This window comes from Dreissena polymorpha, chromosome 1 (genome assembly GCF_020536995.1).
Source record: "Dreissena polymorpha isolate Duluth1 chromosome 1, UMN_Dpol_1.0, whole genome shotgun sequence".
In the NCBI taxonomy this organism is placed as follows: Eukaryota; Metazoa; Mollusca; class Bivalvia; order Myida; family Dreissenidae; genus Dreissena; species Dreissena polymorpha.
In genome coordinates, this window is record NC_068355.1 from 90,375,039 (window position 1) to 90,386,196 (window position 11,158).

An 11,158-nucleotide genomic window follows, 5' to 3' on the forward strand; every position below is an offset into this window, starting at 1 on the left:
CAGACCGACATAACAGCTTCGAAATGTAAATAGTTTTAAAAGGTTATTAACATTGTCTATAGCATAATTATAAGGGGAAAAAGAAATGTGCAAACGACCACACTTTAAAAACGTTTACGAACGACCACATTTGGAATATAAATTTATGCGAACGACCACACTTAATTATTAAACACTCGTACGAATGCACGCACGCACAAATAATTTAGTATATAGTCATAGAATATAAATGCATATAACAATATATTTTTATTATAGACCATTTAAAGACCGTACGGGACAATCGCATAAATATTATCTGCTGGAGAAGTCCAAGGATTTACCATCAGAGTGTGACCAAAACTGTGCGGCATGCGTATCTAGATCCAGAGCAGTCGTTACTGATATTACGATCAGGTAAGTTAGTTGGACTGACTGTAGGCTTTGAAAACAAACTTCGTTTATTTATCCCTCTAGTACATATATATGGAAAGCCTTCGGGGACCCCCGCTAATTTTTTTTTATATATGCTCAATACCGATCGTTATGACAAAACAAATAACAAATGGAAACCACGTGGATTGTTTAACTTCGAAATAGGCTAGCAATGTTTTAACTTTGAAAAATATTGTTAAGTTTCAAATACATAAACACGAACAATATAAATTTGTTTCAATATATTTTATTATAATAGTTGCACTAACTGATGTTTTAAATAATAAAGCTCAATATGGTATGTAATCCTACAGGGAAAATTTCTTTGATCATCGAAAAGGGAGTAAGAAGAAAGGCGGGACCGTTGATACGGACAGAAACTCTCTACAAAAAGGCGCCCTTGGTGTTAGGTGGGAAAAAGCTAGAAGAATCGAATTCAAAATGCTGGTATAATATTTTCAAAATGGGCTTAACATACGTAATCTAACTTTCATTGTGTTTTGTGTAATATATTGGAACAGCATAGGCGTTTGTGGATACGCAACTTATTGTTAAACTTGTTATAATTGTTAATGTATGCATATTAAATTTCATAAATGAGGTGGAAGTCTTATGAAATATGCAGTTATTTACAATGGTGTTGAATGGTGAAACGAGTGAAAATTAAAATCTGTATCCGTTCTATCACAAAACTGTACATTTATTTTATTTACCACAAACATTTTAGATCAACAATTTTTTATAAAAAATAATTGCAAACATAAAACTGTCAGTCTGAAATGTATAATTATGTTTTCCTGAACACATTATCACAGAACATAAAAATAATAGCACTGATTTTGTATCATGTGACTCATTTCTACTTCAAATGAGCATAACAAAATGTATAAACTATTTTAATGAATCTACAACATCCTTATCGTTAACGAATAAAAAAAAAACATCAACAAACGAAACATGAACTAAAGAAAAAGGTTTTTATAAATGGTTTATCACACGCACCAATTTATAACAAATACTATGGCACTAGAAAAACAGCAAACAACTCGTAGATGAAGATGAAAAATACCCCCTAAATGACTCCTTTCAAGCAGGTGAAAAACAATGTTGATGCCAAAATTGTGTTCCTACTACACATTTATCACACACAATGATAAGGTGTTAGACGTAGATATTCGAATTAGAAAAAAGATAGTTGTGCATATCTATGTATGCCTTTAAATAGGCTTTATCAGCAAAACGTACGCCACATATATCACACGCTGTGCCCATTTTCCCGCCGCATGTGCTTCTGCATGTCAGCATTTGTAGGAAATGGCTTAGTGCACTTGGTACACACGAATGCCTTGTCTTCGCCATGTACATGACATCTGAAATTATAATTATCAGTGCCATTGAAAAGCGTTAAATTATATACGAACATTCTCAAGTTTCTTATTTTAGTCAAAATATTGTATAATCGGTCAATAAGTATTAATCATCACTACAAGCTGCTATATAAGCCCATGTTGATCCCATTACAAAAATAAGCAAGTTAGACTTTTTGCATGTGACATGATACACTAGTTATTAAATACATTTTTTTTTGATAGGATAAGCACCATGTTTGCTCTGTCGATTGTGTGCCTCTAATTTGTAAAATTTCATCAGGGTTAAATAGACATTAGAAAGAAGAACTTAACAGCATAGTTTTGTATTAATTACAATTTCTGACAAACATAATTCAATACATGATTTACAAAATTATTGCATCTGTGCCTGTTCAGATTCGCCTTGCTGAAGTACAATTTTTCGCAACAGGTATAAATCTTCCTAGTCCCTCTGTGACTCATCTCATGCTGGCGCAGAGACGACTTGCTTTAAGAACGTTGCCACAATAGCGGCATATCTGTGGGCTTGAGTGATCCATCTGAAATTTACATTTCATAGCATGCATACATGTGTCAAGCATACAGTGTGTGGTCGTTCGCCTATCACTCGAATGTGGTCGTTCGCCAATTTCATAACAAATGTCGTCGGTCGTTCTAAATAATAAAATAATAATATTAAGACGTATATTTTGATGGTATTTGAAAACAATACGAATACTGACAGTTATAAAACCTTCAGTTGTATTCGCTTTAACAACAAACACAGGTATTATTAAAAATGTGTGGTCGTCTGCATCGTCGAGTTCGATATTTGTCTTTGAATGTTCTCAAAAAGTATTATACCTAAAAATATGAGCAATGCATCAATGAAAAGTAGAATTCGCACTGCTAATGCGTAAAGTGATGAAGGCCGCAAAGGCTTATCAGGAAAAATTCTTTCCGCTTTTACGGCATTTTTGCTTAAAGGATGTCTCTTCTCAGCTTAAATCCACGTAAATACGGAACGTTTCGTCCTTGAAAAGCCTGTGCGGACTGCGGAATTTAATAAATGGTCGTTGATTCAAGCATGTCTCGCTTCTATAGCCACAAGTGTAAACAGGACCCAGTAAGGGCTCGATTATGGTCGCTTCAGATGAATATTATGCAATCTTCGTCAGGAAAACGGCGTCTAGGTGCCGGCCGGAGGACTGAAATGGTGGAGATGCCGCGGCCGTGCGGGGTTGCATGTTCTTATTAAAGCTCTATCTGAAACCAAGGATTCCGTCTCGTTATACAATAAAACAATTATGTTGCGTTTGGGATTGTGCATTATGTTTATTAATAGTAATTTGAAAATATTAATGGTTTAATGGTATTGATCAATTGTACCAACTTAATGATTGGTATGATTCGAGGATTTTGGTATACTAATTTTGTGTAAGTTCGTGTTTTTTAGTTAGATCATTTCGCGGCAGTTGTGGGTTATATTAAATTAAATCTTAAATACCGATCAAGTTGAGTATTCACTGACAGAAAATAACAACGTCATAATGACGTGACGCACGATCATGTTAGTACTAAATGTGCAAGCATTAAATTGATGTCGTCATAGAGAGGATAGTATGATTGCTTTCTCGGAATAGTCGTTCATTATTTGTTGCAGTAAAGTGAGACAATATTGTTTTCACTTTTAAACGTCGAAAATGTTTAATAATGTTACCCCAAAAGCAGAGACATTTTTCTTTTTGTGTAGATATATAAATTATTATATTATTATTGGTTTTCTTCATATTATTCTTTTATATCAGTAACTTTATTATGCGTGAACTTGGTTACTGGGTAAAACATCAACATGTTAAAGCATTGAGTTTTCGTAAACAATGTGCAATGGCTACGAATGCGTGTGGCAAATTTTCTAATATTAAGTAGTGGCCAAAACATGAGTCTGTATGACGTTGTTTTCCGGCTTGTTTAGCTTTAAAAACAGCAACCTATAATACAGATGGCGTAATCACGTGACAAACAAGATGACGACGTACATGCCAAGACATGCACTTTTTTCGCAGTTTTATATCCTTTATTACTTTTATTAATTGCTAAAATGTCGCTCACTTTCATAGCATACTTACAAGAAAGTGACAAGCGTTTATGCGCATTAATATTCGCTCCTAATTTTCGACTTTATGCGCTGCGAAATTATTTAGCGGGTCACAAAATTACAGCTCCCTCTAATACATTTTGTGACTACTAAAAATGAATGGAATGCCGTGTGAATTCAGTGGTTGCGATCGTAGATATTACCAAAATTGGCAAATGTATGTGCCATTGCTGAACAACATAGTCAAAGGGAAACAACACTGTTGTGACAATGAACTGTTACAGACTATGTATCCCTCGTCACGGGTGCTTTGCACTCTTGATCAGCAGACGATTTATCATACAGAGGATTACGGAGATAGTCAATGTTTCACCTTGCGGTGCTTTGTTGTCGACATGTAACAATAAAATAAAGCTATTAAAGTTGTAGAAAAGAACATCCAAACCGCTATAGTGTTTATAGCTAAAAAAACAACAGCTTAAGTGATATCAGCATTGATAATTAATCTAAATATATATTGGATACATGTTTTATGCACTATGACGATTTAAAGTTATCCACTGTGGATATAATAATGATAATGTTTGCCGAGGAGTCCCTCCCTCCCAACAAAAGTTAAAGACAAGAAACCCAAACAAGTATTAACCATATATCATCTTTGTTAATTAATCATAATGAACCAATTATTTTCAATGTATTCAGATCATTGTCATGTAATATCAGGAAAAAGCCGTAATTATGGTGGTAAAAGGCTCCGTTGTGTATGTTCATCTTAATATTGATGAGAACGTCAAATGACGCTCGTATCCATCAAGCTTTGCTAGACATGCGACGTCACATTTTTTACACATTTTGCACACAAATGCATTTTGCAACATGCAAAAAAAATGACAAAAACAAATGCAACGCAACTTAGGTTGTTCAATATAATAGAAGTAAGTACGTAAGAACTCGTTTTGTACTTGCAAAGTCATACAACATTTGTTTTATAAAACTTTAAATTAAGACCTGAAATATTTGCAAAATCCTGGATCACATTAAGTGTTTCATGTAAGAATTTGTCAGTATCGTCTAATACAAAAGGAGTATCGTCCGCAAACCGGGACAATTTGTGTTCGGTTCCACGAATGGTTATACCTTTTATAGTCTTGTTATCTCTCCATGCAAGTTACGCATTTTCAGCGCAGATAATATGTGTTTTGTTCTAAGAAAACTGGGCTTAATGCATGTGCGTAAAGTGTCATCCCAGATTAGCCTGTGCAGTCCGCACAGGCTAATCAGGGACGACACTTTCCGCCTAAACTTGATTTTCGGTAAGGATGGACTTTCTTGAAACTAAAAATACCATACAAGCGGAAAGTGTCGTCCCTGATTAGCCTGTGCGGACTGCACAGGCTTATCTGGGATGACACTTTACGCACATGCATTTAGCCCAGTTTTCTCATAACGCGGCTCATATGAACCCATTTGCTGCCTACTTTTATTGGTTCCTGATGGACAAAATCTTGCAAATAATTGAATAGAACTCTAAGCTTCACTCGCATAACACTTTGTTGTAAAATACTCACCCTAAACGTGTCCGAAACCATGTCCTACATCTTTCGTTAATCTCGCGAGGCGTTTGATTCCTGTCGGAATGTGACGAATGCTATCGCATGATTCTTAACTCTTTGTGACAATAAGGCCACACTTCAAACGAACCTACAGACGATTCAAACACGTACAGAAACGTGCAACATTTCTTGAAGATAAGCCATCAGAGACGATGTCGGTATGTTTGGCGAGTCGTCCGTTATGGTTACAGGTTCCGCAAAAACACGCGCTTCAATTTTAAGTGGATTTATAGAAATCTATACCTGTTCAAAAGCCTTAAAGGGACCTTTTCAAAGATTTTGGCAGATATTGAAGTTTGTTATTAAATGCTTTATATAAATAAATGTTAACATTGGATCTAAAAAGCTCCGGTAAAAAAAAAAAAGAATAAATTAAAGAAAGAAAAACAAAGAATCCATCAACTGGGCTCGAACCACTGATCCCTGGAGTAAAAGTCTAACGCTTAGACCACTCGGCAATATGCACCCATAAATTAATGTTGTATTTTATACTTTATATATGCAATTTTCGTAGTGTAACACAAAATAACGACAACAACAGAACTCTTCAAATTATTCAATCGTTTCGCGTTGCAACGCTTTATAATTTTCAGGTTTTTAAATCATCGAAAGATGCATATCGAAAGATGCATATAATGTATAATTGTGTTAGAGCATGGTACATGTCCAGTATCAATGTTTCCTCACAAATATCATAACTACAACGAAAATTTGCGAATCCGAAATATTTTTTTAATTGTGTTAATTTACCAAAACGTGAAAAGGTCCCTTTAAGATCGTGTGGTCGTATAAAATATAGTCCAAACGAGCCTCGCTCTGAAAAAAGGCTTAATGCATGCGCGTTAAGAGTATGTTCCATTTTTATTTCCCGATACGATATCTATTCATACGACACACGAACACTATCTTGGTACATGAACATATGTTGAATATATTGTCCCGCAAAAAAAAAAATAATCAAAAAGAGCATTGTGTATCTTGTTAATTCTATGTTACCAGACCACATCTAGCGTTGAAATATTGGCTAGTGCTATAAGACATATTGATTGTGTATGTGTTAACTTTATTTTTCGAAATATTGTACGAAAATTTCTTTGATTTTGAGTATTTATGGGCTTATACGTTTCATCAGCGTAGCATGAACAAAGTTATTTCATTACCGATGATATGTTTATTGCATACTATTTAAAAGAAATGTGTGTACGTGTCTTTGATTGTTTGTTATTTTTGTCTGACTTGCATGGACTATATACGGTCGCTTATTTGCAGTATACAAAATAATATCCGAGATATAAGTTTTCTAAGGTTGTACGAACAATCAATGTTGCGAGATGTTTTCTGAGCGGCAAACAAATCGGTAAATATTTATTCTAATGCCATTTGTCTTTTTTAAAAAGAAATTTCAACAGGCACCGGGCGAAAGTGAGTTTCATAAAGTGGTTTAATTACACATGTAAATAGAATTCCCATCACTGATAAAAAAGGAGAGTTTTGTTATGTACTATGGTAATGAGATCACATGGAATTTTACATTTATTTTAAAGTGATAGTATGCGCGTTTTTCACTGTTGAATTGAGCTGAAAAGAATTAACAGGTCAAAAGAGTTAGTTAAAATGTGGTAATTGACAAATTATCTACAACTCATCTTGCTACCAGTTGTTCATAAAAATATAAATTATAATCGATATTTACATGACTGTCCCAATCCTCTAAGCCGAGCGGAACTGTGTTTTTATTAGGATCGGAGTTAATGTTCACGCGAATGTATGAATAGATACCGTTGCAGGAAATTTAAGTGATCCGTAAAAGACAATTGTGTCTTCTAGTTATATGAACGAATCTGCACTAAAACTAAATTTAGATTCACATCGTACATCGAATCATTCCTGTAGTCAGTTGTAAAACGAAAATACGGTTGATATTCAAATGCATTATTTTCATCTTTCCGGGATATTGTTAAGTATGTTGTTCATGCAATAACAAATATAAGTGTAAATGAAGTGAAAACACCAAAAATAAACAACAGTTGCGATAGACACCTATAAACATAGCATATACTGTTAGATGCGCTATAATTTAATATGGTATTATTATTATTTATAAAACAATATAACCATTTCAATATTAATGACAATGCGTGATGTTGTAGATATACCGCGATAAGGAAGTACAACGAGTTAAACCGATGGTATTGTTTGTAGCCCTCTATATCAGGTCAACAGCCACTAATATTTACAACCCGCACATGAACACAGATGACAAAGAACGCGCACGATAATGGTCGATATTTATGAACTTTCATAAATATTTGCGAAATGTAAATTCTTACTTTATCAATGTCATCTCGTTACGTACTGATAATCTCGTCACCTGTCGTGAGAAACAATGACATTAAAGTGCCGCATTTTATTAAACACGCCCTAATGTAAACACACGTTCTTGATAATTATTCAAGTACACTATTTTCTTGTTGTTTTATTAGATATTAATTATTTCATCGTCGACAGGTAAACACAAAATCGAAGAGGGGATATCTTCCACTCGTAAGTGGATAGGTATTTAAATTCAATACGAATACTTAGAAAGCAATTTTAGCGCGTGGCACCTTCCGCTTGCAAACATTGGCACTCGTCTAAGCGACATTTAACAATAAATTGGTATTTATTTAAGGTCATACCGGTAATTTGAAACCAATAACTGGTATCAGGCTTTACTTTGAGAATTAACAAATATCGAATATGCATTAAAATATTTTCGACACGTTGCGTTTCGGAAATCCACTTTCCGTTCTAGAGCATCTTGTCGCGTGACTATAATGATGGCAAACACTTAAGTTTATATTAAGTAAATAACGTTGGTCATCAGTAGTGGGTTTTAAGTCTCAATAAAATTTAAAACCACGAAAGTAGCAAACATCCCTTACAAAGGTATGGTTGTGCTGATTGGTACTTACAATATGGAAATATTTTATTGAGGTATACGCGTCCGTGTAGGTGGTTTGTTACAGAAGACAACAAGTACTCTATCTCCTTAAAGCGGGTATATACGATTTTTTATATGTGTTTAATTGTAATATATTGATAATATATGTTACAATAACACAAAATAGGCAAGAAAAATTAAACATTAAAGCCGAATTTCATAAAATGCAGCAAAGACAATTTAGCGCCCCGAGCCGATAGTGACGTACATATTTTCCTACAATAACCGAAGCATTCGTCTTTGTATTATAAACCGTTAAACCACGAGGGGTGTTCCAGAAGTTCGTGGATTTTCGCTATAACTTATTAGTTTGCTGGTAAAAGTCAATGAAATTTACATATTATACAAACCAATTATCACGGACTTTATATATAAGCTAAAAATGCATGATTTCCATAAAGCGCGTTTGAAACGCGTTGCCATAGAGACCTCAGTAACGACATGCGGCGCACGCGTGTATTTTATTATAAGTATGAGCGTTACGCGAATTTAAATTTGGTTTAAATGTCGTGGATAAACAGAATTTACGGCAAATTTCACGTTACAGTGCCTAAGTCCTCCTTACAGCCCGGATTTTGCCCCTATGGACTTCCGCGTCTTCCCGGAAGTTAAATCACATTTGCGCGGTATTTGCTTTCGAAGTAAACAGGAACTTACAGTTGCAGCAAAGCGAATCGTGTTGTCTTTTGACGCTGACTGGTATAGAGACACTTTTGACAAGTGGATTTCCCGACACATAAAGTGCATTCGCGTTGGGGGTGATTATGTGGAAAAGATTTGACAGTTGTTAACTTCATAACGTCATTGACGTTGAGCAGAAACGTTACACGTGCGTCGGTGTGCGCATTGTGCACATGTTTAAATCTCTGATATATTTATTGTTTTATGTATTTCCAAGATATTTGGAGAGTATATTTGGAAAGGACGAAATGTCGGTGTGCGCATTGTGCACATGTTTAAATCTCTGATATATTTATTGTTTTATGTATTTCCATGATATTTGGAGAGTATATTTGGAAAGGACGAAATATTCTTAACATGCTATTTGTTTGTCCATTTATGTTACCAAATGAAAGTTATAGCGAAAATCCACAAACTTCTGGAACGCCCCTCGTAAGTTTAGATGCACATCGTACATGTATGGTATACATGCTGGCGAATTCGGCTGTACAGCCGTTTTCAATTTCAGAATTAAATATCTGGCTTATTTCGCATTTTTCGACACATGTTCTTCTTAACTTTTATTTTAATTTATATTGAAATATATATATAATAAGTTTTTTACACAGTTTATATACATTCATCAATATTTGACAAAATCGTATATACCCGCTTTAATTGTCTAATATCCGGTTTTCGTTCTGCTTGTTTTGCAATAGAAATATATATATATAATATTATGACACAAACACTGTTTGAAATGCGATAAAACAATGCAATATTTCATACGCAAGTTCGAACTTAGTATACACAGCTGATAATTGAAACAGTCAAAGGAAATTAGTTCGAGCTTGCGTCAATCAGTTATATAACACTAGTATAAAGAACTATTATGTTAATAGTAAAGAAGGCATGGAATGCTCGAATTTATCCGACGCCAAGAGATCCTTTTCATAAAATCATTTAGCATTATGATACCAATAAAAATTACAGAATGGCATTTATAGAAAACAGTCCTCAATTACAGTTCAATGTTAAGTTTGTTCATGCTATTGTCAAAATAGCGCCATTATGCGACCACTAATGAATAAATGAAAATCTCCTGATAATTCAATGTCGCACAACACAAAAGCCATGCTCGCAAGAATATTGTATAATGAGATTACGGTCAATGTTACTGAAACAATAACGGTTTCCACCTAAAGCCCTTAGAAAGGCTCATGTATATACCGTATTTTCCTTTTTGCATTCGGCATTACGAAAAACAAGAATCAACGTATTTAAGTTCATATTCCGATCTTCTTATAACTGGAACAAAAAAAAACAACAACATTGATGTCTTTGTATCGTTTTTCGGTGTACTTATAACAAAACAAAACACGAAACTTACTTCCCTGTTCATATTTGGTTTCAATTTTAATTATACAAAAAAAAATATTTGAAAATTGAAACACAGTGCCTGTTTTCATTTCCCGTTCCTGTTGATTTGGGGAGATAAGTCATGACTTATCTTCTTGTGCAGTTGCCTCCCTTCGATACGATTTAGTCAAACTCAATCCTGAGATTTCGGACGAATACGTGTATACTCATATAGCTGAGATTTGAGATAGGGGACCGACAATCGATATACTCAACAGAGCGGATACTCAAATCTCATCCGAGTTGAGCAATAAAAATGAGAATGTTCTTCATAATGGGTTCAGATTGATTCGACTTGATCAACATGAAATACCGGTAGATTACTGTAGTTAAAGATAAGTTATTCTGATTATGATCATTTCAAATTAAAAAATACAATACTAGTAACTGGAAAATCCTTCCAATTTTAACAATTTTATAAATATCAACGTCTTCTTCTCTTACGGGGTGTCGTTTACTCCCCGAAAAAAGCACGCACGATGCCATGCTGACGAAAATCAGTGGTATATTTTTATATAAGGGAGATAAATGCGCTCACAAAGCCACTAATGAGTTACCTCATCAAGACAGCCGCGCAGCGCCACTCTTTTTTGTTTACCTTTTTCAAACCAAGAACGGTAAA

At 34.4% G+C, this 11,158-nt stretch overlaps 1 long non-coding RNA gene across 1 annotated transcript; it reads right to left on the reverse strand.

Moving 5' to 3' along the window:
- Window positions 1-1,407: 1,407 nt before the first annotated feature.
- On the reverse strand, window positions 1,408-5,659 carry LOC127866546 (uncharacterized). The gene is made up of 3 exons (XR_008043034.1): window positions 5,430-5,659; window positions 2,154-2,323; window positions 1,408-1,784 (listed from the first exon to the last, which is right to left on the reverse strand). It is a non-coding gene; the product is annotated as an uncharacterized LOC127866546 (long non-coding RNA).
- Window positions 5,660-11,158: the final 5,499 nt, after the last annotated feature.